The sequence below is a fragment of the Stenella coeruleoalba genome (genome assembly GCF_951394435.1).
Source record: "Stenella coeruleoalba genome assembly, chromosome: 8".
Lineage (NCBI taxonomy): Eukaryota > Metazoa > Chordata > Mammalia > Artiodactyla > Delphinidae > Stenella > Stenella coeruleoalba.
In genome coordinates this window covers 97,663,502-97,678,869 of record NC_137154.1, presented here as the reverse complement: position 1 = coordinate 97,678,869, position 15,368 = coordinate 97,663,502, and the positions used below count along the sequence as shown (strand labels likewise).

General features: G+C 44.1%; 1 protein-coding gene across 11 annotated transcripts in view; it reads left to right on the top strand.

Annotated features, from left to right (window-relative positions):
• Positions 1-15,368, top strand: part of LOC307190567 (uncharacterized protein) — a 394,123-nt gene that overhangs the window by 264,805 nt on the left and 113,950 nt on the right. The window contains exon 3 of one of the 11 annotated variants that reach the window (XR_013829499.1): positions 13,675-13,752. The exons of the other annotated variants lie outside the window; for them this stretch is intronic. The gene's annotated coding sequence lies outside the window, so the exon portion shown is untranslated. The remainder of the gene's footprint in view (positions 1-13,674; positions 13,753-15,368) is intronic. 11 annotated transcript variants of the gene reach the window in all.

The following is a 15,368-nucleotide window of genomic DNA, read 5'->3' as shown; positions in this document are numbered from 1 at the left end:
TTGAATCTAGACTTCAGGGGAAATGTTGAAGCAGGACATAGAAATTTGACAATCATTGGAGTTTAGATGGTATTCAGTGTCAGAGGACTAGATCACCAGAGACTGAATGTAGAGAGAAAAGAAGGTGAAGCCCCAAGACTGAGCCCTAGAGCCCGTCATTGTTTAGAGGTCAAGAAGGTGAGAAGGAACCAGCAAAGGAGAACAAAAGGCAGACTGATGGGGACATAGAAAACAAACTTATGGTTACAAAAGGGGAAGTGGGGGGAGGGATAAATTAGGAGGTTGGGATTAACAGATACACAATACTATATAAAAAATAGATAACCGGGCTTCCCTGGTGGCGCAGTGGTTGGGAGTCCGCCTGCCGATGCAGGGGACATGAGTTCGTGCCCCGGTCCGGGAAGATCCCACATGCCGCGGAGCGGCTGGGCCCGTGAGCCATGACCGCTGAGCCTGCGCGTCCTGAGCCTGTGCTCCGCAACGGGAGAGGCCACAGCAGTGAGAGGCCCGCGTACCGCAAAAAAACAAACAAAAAAAGATAACCAACAGGGACCTACTGTATAGCACAGGGAACTATACTCAATATTTTGTAATAACCTACAAAGGAAAAGAATCTGTAAAAGAATGTATATATAAAACGGAATCATTTTGCTGTACACCTGAAACTAACACAATATTGTAAACCAACTCTAATTAAAAAAGGCAAAACAGAAGAAAAAGGCAGACTGACGGGAAGGAGGAGAACTTGAAGAGAGATTGGTGCATCAGAAACGAGAAAGGCAGTAAAAAAGTAAGATGCATTTAAGGAGACAAAGTGGCCAACTGTGTGTCAAACGCTGCTAATAAGCTAAATAAGATGAAGACTGAGAACTGATTTTTGGATTTGGCAAAGTGAAGGTTCAGTGCTAACCTCGGCAAAAGCTGTGATGCCGGAAAGATTGGAAAGGTGACCTGATTGGAATGTGTTCAGAATAAAAGAGGAAGAGAAACAGAGACAGTGAGAATAGACAGCTTTGCTATGAAGGGCAAGAAGGTAACGGGGGAGGAGGGGAGAATGATTCAAAGAAAATGTAGGGTCTAAGCAGGCATAATATGAATAAATATGACCCAGGCTCTGATGGGTCAGATTGGATGCTGGCTGCGGGTCTGGAGCAGAGTCTTGGTGGGCCTGCTGATCCAGACTTAAACCTTTTGGTTGCTGGACTATGGAATGTCCAGGAGGTCCCAGGGGAGAGGTTGGGTTGGAAAAGTAGGCGAGGGGGTACTTGGGAAGCTCAGTGTAGTGGGTGTTGATCTGCAGGTCCAGAAGCGTTTCAGTATTTTCATAATCAGGGTGGTAGTGCCAGTGTGTTCCAGCTGAACATCTGCCTTGGATCCATAAAGAATTTTTTTTTATTATCTTCATTTTTCAAGTTGAGGGTATTGCAGCATATTTCCGTGATGATGAGAGTGACCAAAAAAGAGGGAAAATTGGAAAATGTGGTGATGTCCGAGAGCAAGGTGAGAATTACAGGACCTCCTTGAGTTGGGGAGTGAGGATGGGGCTAGTGCATAAGCGAAAGGGTTGCTTTTGATTGAAACACAATCTCTTTGTTCCTTAGGACAGGAAGGCCCACAGAGGAGAGGGCCACAGGCATACGTTAGCTGCCAAGTGGTGGTGGAGGGCGTGTGGGATTTCTTTCACGTTTGCTTCTGTTCTCTCTGTGAGAGAGGAAATTTATTGACACCCCACATTTTTCTCTTCCTCAGAATGACTGTGTACCTACACTTTATCTGAGATTTATGTAGAATTCTGGGGAATCCTGGTTATTAGACCAACTTTTGATTCAGAATCTGCATCTCCCACTAAGAGACATCAGACCACGGAACTTTGGTCCTCTTCCAGTGGACGATTATTAGAGCCCAGTTTCCTTTAGAGCCAGTTTGTTTGGAATGTGATGAACCCTGGCTGTCTAGTGCCCTGCTTTGCTATGGAGTGGCCCAGAAAGGAAGCATTTCTTGCCTGGCACAGTGCTGTATCCAGGGCCACCACTGAACCTGACTCAGAGCAGGTAGGTGTTCAATAAATATTTGTTGAATGACTACAGGAAGGAAGGAAGGAAGCAAGGAAGCAAGAAGATAATATTCAGTTTGCATCAAGAAAAGACACACTAATCCAGCCTAGTAACATATGTTTCTGCTCAGGAGATTTACATCTTGTTTATAACTAATTCCTCCGTCGCATGTTTGGCATTCCAAGATTTTTGCCTCGACTCAGGAATACATCCAGAGTGGCTGAAGGATGGCAATGCTTGATTGCTTTTGCCTCTCCCTCTACCTCTGAAGTTAATCTGATGCTATCTGAGTGCAAAGACACAGACAGGGAGGAGGTTAATGCAAATTTAGCCAGGAGTCTAGTGCCACTTCACAAAATATTGATTAGGTGTCTGATTTGCTCTCCCCTGACAATGGGCCAAAGGAATGAACCAATGAGGTGGGCTCAACGCCAGCTCGTCATGGTCATTCGATAAAGCCAGGCAGCCAATGAGCAGCTGCTACCTTTTGATTGGGTGAGAGGCCAGAGAGGGGGGAAACCATCTTAGCAACAGCAGGAAGGATTGCACACGCCCTTGCACAGACCTGATGCCTTACCACCCTGCTGCAGGGAACGGTTGCCGATTGTGTCTCTTAAGGCTTTTGTTCAGCCACAGTCCTAGCTTCCAAAGGACCAGTTTCTTTTCACAGATCACACTGCTCACCTGGTCTGTCAGCTTATAATCCCTTTTTAATGGAATGAAGGGGCGACCTTCCTCTCTCTGCCCCCTCCAACGCACATCTTATTAAGAGCCAACTTTGATCTGCAGGTAAACGGCACAGGCTTTGTTCTCAAAATGGGCTGTTCTGACCCCTGTCGGGGAGCCGACCCCACCACTGCCCTTCCCGACACCACATGCAGATGGGGAGGGAGGTGGCGTGGAGGCCAGGCCCACTGCCCACCTGTTGTTTCCTGTGCTTTCTGGAAGAACCGTAGAAGGGGTTTCCCCAAGCCAGCACAGGCTTCTGTGTCGCTGTTATTTTCCGTACAGGCTTCCCCTTCATTGTTCCCTGGCCTTCACAGCCAGGGCCCAGGAAAGCTTTCCTGTTTTCAGCATGACACTTGGCAATGCCTTTCGTAGCCACTGGGTTCCCAACATTTAACACTGTCATTTGAAAGGCTCCCCTCTTCTGGTCTCCACTGGGTTTTAATGTTTTCTGAGCAGCTGCCCTTATTCCCCAGGTGCCAGGGCCTTGGGGGCTGCCTGCCAACCCTTGGTTTCCCCAGATTAGTAGCTGCCGTGGCCTCCTCATCTCCCTTCTGTCCCCCCCCCCACCTCATATCCTGGCTCTGAATTTATTTTGAGGCCAGGGGTGACGGTGGGTAACTGGGGGGCTGCACACGGGTTCCCAACATCTTTCTTTCCTCCAAGGACTTTGCCGCCTTGCTCTGACAGCTGCTTTCAGCATGAATCTTCGATCCAGGAGCATCTGTCCATGGATTATCCAGTCCCGCTGGTGGCTCTTACTCATGTTCCCTGCTGACAGTTACAGTTCCGTCTGCGTAGGAAAGCCTATGAGGTAGGGCCGACTTCACTCGAAGCGGTGTGTGGCTGTGTTTTGTACCAGAGCAAAGGAAGTTGAGATCATGTCATAGGAATTTTCCAGTCCAAAAAGGATTATTGTCTAGGAAATGGTAGCCAGCTGTTTTCCATCTTCTTGCCTAGCAAACACAGGGGAATGACCTGAAATGGAAGCAAGGGAGAATTAAGACAGACGTGAAGAACTCGTCTCTGAATATCAGGCTTAACAGAACCTGCAAGATGTTACCGAGTGAACATTTGGAATTACTTTCCGAGGGCGGTATGATCCCCGCCCACTGGAGTTTCGTTTAGGTGTCTTCTCTCACAGGTGCAGTGGGATGGACGTGATGACCTCCAGAGCAGCACAGCTGGGCTTTGGAGTTAGACTGGCCTAGATTTAAGTTGCAGCTTTGCAGCGGCCCCAGGATGTGGTGTTAGCAAAATTTCTTAACTTCTCTGAGCCTTTTACAAACATCTGTACAAGGGAAGTCACAACATCAACCATATCGTTTTAAATAAAACCGTATACGTAAGGCACCTCGCTTAGGGCTTGCCGTGTAATAAGCATTCAAAACTGTTGACTCTTCCTCCCAGTTCTAGAATTCCCAGAGCTTCATTCCCTCTGTGGACCTACGGATACAGTGTTATTAATCCATTTTGGAAACTGAGCATCTCCCTGGAGCCTAGCTTCGTGAGATCTGCCCGTGGTTTCTGCCCATGACAATTTATGTTTTAGGCCAGAAAAGAAGCCAAACAAGTGATGTAACAGGGCATCCGTGTGGCAAGGCAAAGCTAATGCCACTTGTACAGAGTCAGTGAGTGTAATAGGAATGGGCCGTCTACCCGGGTTAGAATCATCCAAGAAAACATTGCAGGAAGGTTGGGTTTCAGTTCAGGAACTAGCATTTCTGTCCTTTGACTCTGTTTTCTTAGCTGTAAAATGGACACAATAATAGGATTAAATGGTATTGGAAGCAGATGAAATGCTGCAGGCATGTTTGACTGCGAAGCTCACGCTTTAACCAACACACACACACGGCCCTCATCACAGGACATCCAATCAAATATTTTTAATGTGTCAGATGAATTGATAAAAGTGATAGCTGTGAATGACAGCTGGACGGAATTAATCCGGTGCTGCTGAGGAGCTCCACGGCAGTGACCTTTGGTACCCTCCCTCCCCAGCAGCCGCAGAGAGACACTTCTCCCTCTGTGGACTGTGATTCACACATACGCATTTTCCCTTTTATCTCCCCATTTGCATGCTCATATTAGACATGGATTTGGTTGGACCTGCGTCTGTTGAGATGGCCAGCCAATAACAGAAGCCCCATGGGGACGAATGCCGTCTGGCTTCGGGAGTGGGTCTAGCGAGTGAGGTCTAGGTCAGAAAGCTGTTAGCCGCAGAGATGGGGAATGTAGTCAGCTGTCGTCACTTTTTAATTAAAATAGCCTGGTGGCACTCGCATCCCCCCCACTCTGTCGCTCTCCACCCTCTCCCTTGCACTGGGTCCTCCCGCAAAACAGGACAAGTATCTTCTCCCTGGTCCGGGGTCTCTGGGGCTTGTTCAGAGACCATGAGAACCCTGACCTTTAGGAGGAAACAGGCACAATCCGTGTTCTCTCCCCAGCTCCACCTTTTGTAATGGCAGGGTGGTGAGAACATGTATAGCATGGAAATCTGCAAATGCTACAAACCAGGGCTTTTCCCTCCCTGGAGAGTGACACGTTAAACATGGACCATCACACCCCTAGAAGAGACTTGGGGTAAATTCCCAGCTGGTAATTCCTGAGATTACTATCCTAACATGGGATCTTCCATACTCTAGATTTTCTTTTTTATTTTCTATCGCATTAAATCCACTTGTTTCATTGCTTAGATGGAATGGAAACTTGAGAAACAAGATGGGCTCATTTTTAGAGCCTGCTCAGCTGACCTGAGTTAAAATCCCTGCTCCTTCATTGCTTGTCACATGCTTTGAACTTTTTTACTTAACTATTTTAAGCCTTGGTTTTCTCATCTGTAAAATGGGGCTAATAATAGTATCCACTACTTAAGGTCATTGTAACATTCAACGTAATCTTTCACTAAAGCACTGAGTGTGGTACCTGGCATGAAACAATTGTGCCGTAAGTGGACGCTATCTTATGAGTCAGTATTTATCATTCTGGTTGGGGGACACGATAAAAAATCGATCAGGGGTAGACTAGCCATGTGTGATTAGGCTTGTCATGAATGTAGAAGTTTAATAAGCACATTATTTGACACAGTTATCTGAACCATGTAACAGAGAAGTGTATGAATAGGGTGCCACAGCACTTAATTAAAATGTTTAACTTATTACCCTGGTGTTTTCTGCATTTAAAGATACTGTGCACGACAAAACGTAGCACAGTCCCCACTGTCTCAAATTGGCATAATACGCAGATTATATCTTCAGCACTTACAGCAATATGCAGATGAAGCATCAACATAGTCGCAGCTTCATCAACACAAAGCATTTATTTTGTGCCTGTTTTCCGTAGGTGCACCAGAACAAAATGATTTTGGACAAATCCAGCTCCTACTCTTTTCGAGTTCATGGTATATAAGAGAGAATACCGGCAAACCTTGTGTTAGTGCGCTTCACTTAATTGCGCTTCGCAGATAGATTTTTTTTTACAAATGGAAGGTTTTACAACCCTGCGTTGTCAGATGATGGTTAGCATTTTTTAGCAAGAAAGTATTGTGTAATTAAGGGATGTACATTGCTTTTTTTAGACATAATGTTATTGCACACAACAGATTATAGGATAGTATAAACATAACTTTTATAGGTACTGGGAAACAAAAGCATTTTTGTGAATTACTTTATTGTGATATTGGCTTTATTGCATTGCTCTGGAATTGGACCCACAGTATCTCAGAGGTATGCCTGATACTGAGATCTAGCATAGGTGGAAAGACAGATCGGAGATTCTGAAGGCAGAATAAAAATTCTTGCACCAGGAGCCAACTTATAGAAAGGTGAAGTTTCTTATCTGTGTGGTGAGATAGAAATTCGTTTTAGGTGAGCGTGAGTAAGCCTCTTTGGAATCTTGTACACAGGCCAATAGGCTTTGATTAAAGTCTGTTGCCTAGGTTGACAAATTTTAAGTTGTTTTTCTTTGAAGTGCAATTTTCTTCTTCACGGTGAGCCACAAGGGGCCAGTTGAGTGGAGGCCAGTGGCAAAGCTCACCCAGCATTTACCAGTCTGTTCTCAGAAGCCACCCCACCCTCGTTGCACTGGTTCCAGTGGTAGATTTAGTGGTTCTCCACAAGGCTCTTCTGTATGATGAGTCTTCACACTCTTGAGATAAGTACCCTCAAGTCACCCTGCATTAGAATCACCTGGGGTGCTTATGAAAATGAAGGTTCCTAGGCCAGAGTCCAGCATGGTAAGTCATGGGGGTGGGACCTAGGAAGTTTGCGTTTGGTCATGGGCCTCGGATCACTGCTCTCCACACCAAACCCATGCTCTAGATCCTGCCCTTTCAACATTCATCCTATCCCAGGCCTCCTTATTACTTCTGCTGCTGCTGCCTTAGTTCATGCGTCTAGCTTGGCTACTACAGTCCTCTCTTAATTGGTCTCCTAGTTATTCTCTTTACTAGTAATAGTAAGCTAAATAAAATTCAAATCTTACAGTGTCAGATCCTATATAAGATCCTACAATCAGCCACTATTTTCTATAGGATGACTTCGTCTCTTTACTAGGACACGTAAGGCGCTTGCCAGCCTTGCCTCCTGCCTCATCCCCTGGCTACCCCTTATATGCTGCAGCCACGCTAAAGGCGGGTCTCTGAATACAGTCTGCGTCAGGGGTCCGGGCCCTTGCTCGTCTTCTGGCATCTGGCTAGAATGACCCCCCATCACCCCCCCCCTTATTCCGCTCCTTGCTGTCTGACAAATACCTACTTTAACACAACTGCTCAAGAATCACCTCTTCTGAGATGACTTTTCTGTCCTTTTCCCTTTTTGTGCCTGCATTCTCCCTCCCGTCTGTATTTGCTTTGACGATAGCACTTACAGCACTCCACTGCAGTATTAGTTAACAGGTCTGTCACTCCCTTGAAAGCACAACCCATGTCTTTCTCCACTTGGTATCTCAAGGAACATATTAATGTTTTCCAGAATAAATGAATGAACCCATGAATGGTACAACATGGAACCTAAATTTATTCCCAGACTAAATTTGCAGCCTAAGAGTTGGCCACATCATCCTTCTTTTCATGATGTATATCTTATCAAGAGTTCTGAAGATCACAAGGAAAATGAAACAACTTGGAGTTTCCCACATGTGAGTGGGCTCAATCCAGTTTGACTAACACATTCTAAAGCCCACAGAGTGTTCCTTCCCTTCATGATGTGGAGATAAAAATAGGGAGAATGAAATAAATGAAACCAGTGTCTTTGTTATATAAACCACAGGGTAAATTGGGGTAAATGAGCAATCTTTATGGCAAATGTAACTGATCTTTCTGGAGAGTTATTTCATTTAATTGATTAATTTAATTGCCTAGCAAATGAAATCTGAAAATACTATCCCTGAGAAGACTTACTTGCTACAAATCCCTTCTCTTCTCTAAACCTCATTGATTCCAGTTAATTTCCCATCATTCCTCCTCTCTGTCTACAGTGTGATTTGAGCATTTCACATTTTCTTTCAAGGCCGAAGTTCAAAGATCGGACATAAAGAGCTGAAGATTTTCAATTCTACTGTCTAAGGCATTTCAGGAATCAGTGGTTGCTCTCCTGTGTTGCTGGTGGGGATGTGAAATGGAAATTGAGTGTGAGACTTCTTTTCACCCCTAAGAATTTACCCAAGACAAATGAAAGGACGTGGACACGTAAAGACTTTGTATGTGAACATTCGCAGCAGCAAAACCACAATACCCCCAAAGTGGAAACAACCCAAATGTTCATGAATTGGTGAATGGAGAAACAAAATGTGATATATCAGACAGTAGAATACTAGTCAACAGTAAAAAGAAATGGAATACCAATGCGTTCTACAACATAGATGAGCTAAAAAATACGCTAAGAGAAAGAAGACAGTCACAGAGGTATTTATACTGTGTAATTCCATTTATATGAAGTGCAGAGAAAGCAAATTTATAGAGACAAGAAGCAGAGTGATGGCTGCATAGGATTGGCGGGGTAGGAGCAGAAGTTGCAGCTGGGAGGAGATTTGGGGGTGATTGAAATGTTTGAAAACTGGATTGCGGTTACAGTTGTCCAACGCTCTGCATTTACATACAATCATTAAACTGTACAGTTACAGTGGGCGGATTCTGTGGTGTGCAAATGACACCTGAATAGAGCTGTAAAAATGGTTGACACTGGTGCTTTGTTACCTTCGTATTTTTATTATAGTGGTGGTACACTTTCAAAAACCTTTCCCAGGTCATATGTTTTAAAAGTCTTTAATCACAGCATCTAGATTTTAAGTTGGTTTCTTTCCTTTTCTATGAACCCCTGAGACCCTTCACCTTTATACCAGTGGAGACATATTCAGACTGTAAAAACTTTTTTCTCCTTCAAACTAATTAAGCTCTGATGACATCAGCTGTATTTTCAGTGCACCTGATTAAGGCCATGATACTAATTAAATTCTTGAATGATTAAAAATGCAAATTACCAGACTGGGTTGAGCAACAGGCCTTGCTTCTGGGCTCCAAGACAGTAGGGGACAACAGGCTTCATCTCAGGTGATGGAGCTCTCACGTCTAACTTGAGTTGAATGAGGCAGTATTAACTGTGAATGACTAAGATTTACCTACTTTTTATGGGTCAATATTTCATTTATAGATGCAACGTATTTCTAGGTGGCTCATACCTTTGTGAGTACATTGAGAAGTGCTGTATTGGGATGGAAGGAACCCCCAGCTTTGGAGTTAGAACTGAGTTCAAATGCTGCCTGTCACTTACCAGTGGTGTGATCTTTGGCTAATTATTTAACTTCTCTGAGCGTGTATATCTTTATAACAGGGAATCTGATTATCTAGCTTGAAGAACTTGGGGGCTAATTAAATGAGATCACTTATGTCACTGGGCCTAGCATATAGGGAGCATTTAATAAGTGGGACCATGGGGTAGCTTAGATAATAAGCTCTTGGTTCATTCAACAAATATTAACTGAGTGCCTACCATTCATTTACTCCTTCAATTTATTATTTTATTATTATTTTTTTATTTGGCTGTGTCGGGTCTTAGTTGTGGCACGTGGGATCTTCATTGTGGCACACGGGCTTCTCTAGTTGTGGTGCGCGGGCTCCAGAGCACGTGGGCTCAGTAGTTGCAGTGCACAGGCTCAGTAGTTGTGGCACACGGACTTAGTTGCTCTGCTTCATGTGGGATCTTAGTTCCTCGACCAGGGATCGAACGTGCGTCCCCTGCATTGGAAGGTGGATTCTTAACCACTGAACCACCAGGGAAGTCCCTATTCCTTCAATTTAGAAAATATTTATTGAACACCTGCTATCTTTCTGGTAGTATTCTTAGTGTTCAGGATCCATAAATGAATTTAAAAAGACAAACTCACACCATAGCAAAGCCTACTTAGAAAATATCTATAAACATAATAAATAATTAAATTCTATGATATGTTGCAAAGTGCTATGTCCTATGGCAAAAAACAGAGTAGGATGGGGAGGGGACCTAGAGTGATGGGGCTGAGGGAAAGGATGGATTGCAATTTAGGGTGATGAGGGAAGAGCTCAGTGAGTAGGTAGAAAATGAGCAAAGCCTTGGAGGAGGTGTGGGAGCTGGGCATCACCCAGCAGCTCTAGGGAAGAGCCTTGCAGGCTGAGTAAACAGCCAGTATATAGGGCCCCAAGTGTCACGTTCCAGACACCTTCAAGGAGTACTGGGAGGCCAGTTACCATGCCAGATGCTAGATACACATGGTAACCCAGTGGTCAGAAGTGAGTTCAAACTCTGTCTCTGTCACTTGCTAGTTTGGTAATCTTTGGCTAATCTTTTAATTTCCTTGAGCTTGTATCGGTTCATCTATAAAATGAGATTTGAATACCTGTTTCAGAGGATTATCTGTCCCAACGGATTGGAACAGTCATTTACCCCCATCATCTCTGAAGCTACAGTTTGTAAATCGCGCTTCAGCAGAACGGGAACTATGGTTTTATTTGTGTCTGGTTCGGATCCACTTAGTTACGTATAGCATCCTGACACGGAGCCTATTCCAGTACTTTGGCGTGGTTGGTGGGGCAGCTAGGCGATGAGACCGGCTGAAATAGAAGGACCATTCTGAGATGTAAAAAGGAATGAGAGAGAGAGCATTAATTTATTCATTCAACCAATAGAGAATTGAGCTTCCGCTATGTTCCGGGCACTTACTGCTTGGAGAAGAACAGTGTGGAGTGTGGTAAAGCGTTTTAAATACTGAGGATAATACATTTTACACGTATGTAAATGTGTGCCTGTGTGTGCATGTACCTGTGCAGTTTTTCTCAGAATCAACCATGTGCCAAAGGTGACTCAGACTTTGATGGAACCTTTATCAGGGACTTGCGGTGAGTGAACTGTGGGTTGGGGGTTGAGAGAACAAGGAAAGGACATGGGAGCTCCTTCAACTTCGATGCTGGCCTTCTCAGATGTTTCTGTCCTTCTCTCTCGCTGGCTGTGAACTGTGTCCTGGAAAGAACACCGGATTGAGTCAGAAGACCTTGGCTCCACAATCAGCCCTTCAGGTTTTAGCTGTGTGATTTGGGCTTGTCATGTGACTCCTCTGAGCTTTATTTTTCTCATTTATGTAATGGAAATAAAACTTCTCCGTCACCTGCCACCCAAACGTCAAAGGTCAAATGAGGAAATGCATTTGAAATCATTAGATAAACTATAAAACTGAACATGAGTTGAAGGAGGTGCAGGTCATTGTTGGAGAAGGAGGCTGATAGGACATGGGGATGGGCAGTTATCTGTTGTAGGAAAGAATGGTTTTGGCATTTCTCCAAAGAGTAGACATTTGGTGCTAATTTATGCACATTAGTTAATTCTGCTTTGCTGGGGGGCTCAGATGGGACTCCCTGATGGATGTACCATCCATGAAAGAATCATGAAAGCCACATGGCTCAAAACTGTGATCCTTTCGGGGATGGAACTAGAGAGACAGGCTCTTGAGAGGCACAGGCTTGGCTGACAATTTTAAAATCGTTTGCTCAGTGAAACCCTGCTGAACCCTGGGCAGTGGGATGAGTAGAGAAAACGCTTTTGTCCTAAAAACTGTTAGGTTCATTTTCCACCCCGCTCCCCAGTTGTCTAGGTTTTATGTTCCAGGCATGTAGGGATACAGTCACCCAGTGGTAACTGGTGATGCTGGGCCCTTCTTTCCAAGCTCTGAAACCATCTGGGCTGGCTGAGAGTGAGAAGGGAAAAGGCAGCATACTTTTCAGGAGGAGGAAAACACTCTCAAGAGTCAAACTTGAGGCAAGTTCTTGGAGCAAAGAGAATTGTTGAGGGGGAAGGCAGCCAGAGGCTCTGTAAAAGCATGTGTCTGGTTCTAGCATAAATTGAGGATGGGCAAGAAGGAATCACTGAATCTTAAGAATTGTTGAACCTCATCATGGGCGAGACTCAGGTGAACCACAGATGCCCTTGTATCTCTGTTTATGTGTTGGTCTCACTGTCCACACAGTAAGCTCCCAACTAGGACCGAGTTTTTTGCATTTTTTTCTCTCTTGTCATTTCACAGTTGCTCCCGATATATGGTGGAGTGGGATGGTTCACTGGCCCTTTCCACACACCAAGGCTGGCTAAGGAAGGAGGGCAACCCCTGAGTCTTCTGTGGGGAACTTACCTCAGTGTTTCATAATCCTTAATACTTGGGGAAGATTCTGATTTGGTTAAAAGATAAAAATACTTCTCTTCTTCAGTACCTGTTCATTTTCACTATGCTTGTAGCACTAACAGTGGGCTGGAAATGGACCAGAATGATCTCATTTCTAAGGCAGAGCTTCCCAGGGGCGCTGTGACAGGCTTGGGGTGGCTGGGATAGTTTACATGGCATTTATCCGAGATATGGATGGTTGAAAGTTTCTTATAGTGGGAAAGTATATAAAAGCAGTTTTGATAACTATTTAGAAATTTTTAATTCTATTTGAACATTCATTGTATGGCTTCATCTGTAAACTTGCTGACGTCCGTAACGACTATTTGGGTATCTAAAACTCTATGAATGCCCCCACCCTCGCTCCCCACCCCCGCCACACACACACCAGAGTGTCCTGGGAAGCTACATGCAATTCTCTTTCCCCGGATCATCCTGTTAAAATGTCCGGGTATTAGTTTGATTATTTTTTAGTCATGATTTTTTCATCAGTGATGTTCTTTGCTTTGCCTGCCTTATAAAGTGTTAGATTATTTTCCTGATTTCATTTTCTCTAATATTTTATATTTTGTCTAATAATATAAAAGGCATATGTGATTTTAATCATTACCTTTTTTTTTTTTTTTTCGGCTGTGCCGTGTGGCTTGTGGGATCTCAGTTCCCCAACCAAGGATCGAAGCCAGGCCACGGCAGTGAAAATGCAGCGTCCTAACCACTTGACTGCCAGGGAATTCCCTAATCATTACATTTTAAAAGCAGATATTAGATGTTTCTAAATAGAAAATGATTTATTTTACTGGGAGAGTTTATACAAAGTCCGTATTTAGTATCTTCCGTAACATTTACTAATTTAAAAAGTAAGTAATGAAATTTAATTAATTTTATTACTAAGTCTCAAATAGAATCTCCCAGATTTTTTCCAAGGTATCCCAGTTATGCAATTGTTGTAGCTTCCTGTGTGTGATGATATAAAAAAGTTAGGGCAACATTGCCATAAATTATTCTTGTTGCGAATTTTCATGCTGGGAGTTGGGGTGTAAGTGGAAAGAATGTTAATCTTGGTGGAAAGGATTTGTTAGAGAAATCCAAGATGTTGCTATTTTCGCTTTTAAAGTTCCATTTGCTAAAATAGTGAAATAAGGAGGGCATGTGGAGCTTGAAGACATGTCACAATGCTGGACACTGTCTGTTGGGGTTGGCTGTGTTTCTGCAGGTTCATACCTTGCCAGCTGCATCTCCCTTGCTTCTTCCAGGACAGAATGGGTTGAAAGAGCCAGCAGGAACTGACAAGGTAAATGTCACTACATCCAGCTGTGGCCATACTTTGAAATTCAACATGGACTTAACAGATTTCAAAGTGTCGTAGAATTCATACAGTTCCTGAAACCACATTTAAATGAAAAGCAAGCAATAACCCTCCTATTTCAAAACATCTGAGCAAGTGTTTTTATATTGAACAAAACACTTAAACTTCATTTCTATTGAATGAATACACCCAGTACGGGAGAAAAAACACCAAATGGGTCTGAAGCTGACCTTAGATTACTCGTCCAGTATTCTGGAGGGGTGTGCAAGGGGTACCCCCTTTCTTCTGGAGGGCTGGCTGGGGGGAGAGGTCAATGCTGAGACAGAGCATCTGCAGCTTTGAATGCGTCTCCCACCCCTCGCCGCAGGGGGAGGGGGAGGGGGAACAGGCGTGAACTCAGGGGTCTCAGGGTGAGACTACCATACTTAGCAAATAAAAATACAACAACACATGGAATATCAGGGATATATTTATACTAAAAATTATTTGTTGTTTACCTGAAATTCAGTTTAAATTGGGCATTCTGTTTTCATCTGGCAACCCTACTTAGAAAGAGTTGGGGGGAGAGGGATGTGGGAAAACACGAAGAAGCAGAAGAACAGGAATCTACAATAGCGAATTTTATAGCAGGAAGATGGTGACAGCAGCATCATTCCTATATCATGTACTTGGAATGAGATTTGCACAGGATTTCTAAGGACACACAGGGCAAGGTGCTGGTCAGGAAGGGCTTCAGACGGGATCACTACTGATTCTTGAAGAAGATGAAAAATTACCCACAAAAGGAAGATGGTGGGAGGTGAGGAAGGACATTCCAGGCAGAACGAAGCAAGTCCATGGCACGGAGGATGAAACGACTACAGTATCTGAGTCCATGAAGCCTTTCTGGTCCCACCCAGAGGAATTCCTCCTCCCTTCCTCTCTGCTCTCCTGGCCCTCTGATGGAGCCTAATCGCTGAGCTCTTACACTTTCTGCTATTGAGACGTCTGTGATGTGGGCCCACCAAGTTACAGGTGGTAGGTTATAGAACAGACTCATTTACTGTCCTAGGTGAGCAGTAAACCCAGCAGCGAACTGAGTTGAACAGACCCTGCTTTTTGCAGAAGATTGAGAACAAATACGTCAAATGTTTTTTCTCAAGCAATGCAACATGCTGCATATATGCACATGTACTTAAGTAAACACAGAGAATTGATTTATAAAACGTCAGACCTTAGGTATCTAGGATTGCTTCCCCACAAGAGAATTGGCAACGTGAAAGTAAACGAAATGGAAAAATAAGTAAAATTCCTTGCATTCCCTCAAATTTATCCCCAAGCCAACCTACGCTGCTTCGGTATATGAGGTAAATTCTCCATTGCGCATCTCATCAGTCTACTGCTTTGGAATGTTCTCTCTCAGAAGAGACAGATTGTCCTATATCCTGTGTGTGGCGCTTTTACCCCCCTGCTTAGAATTCCCCAATTGACGTTCTTCAAGTTACCGTGCTGTGTAAATAAATAAGTAGGACCGTGCTTTCTGCCCTCTGGGGCACAGAAGCCGAGAAGCCTTGGGTGTCTGTGGGAGGGGAACTTTCTGGCCGTCCTATTCCCATAATGGT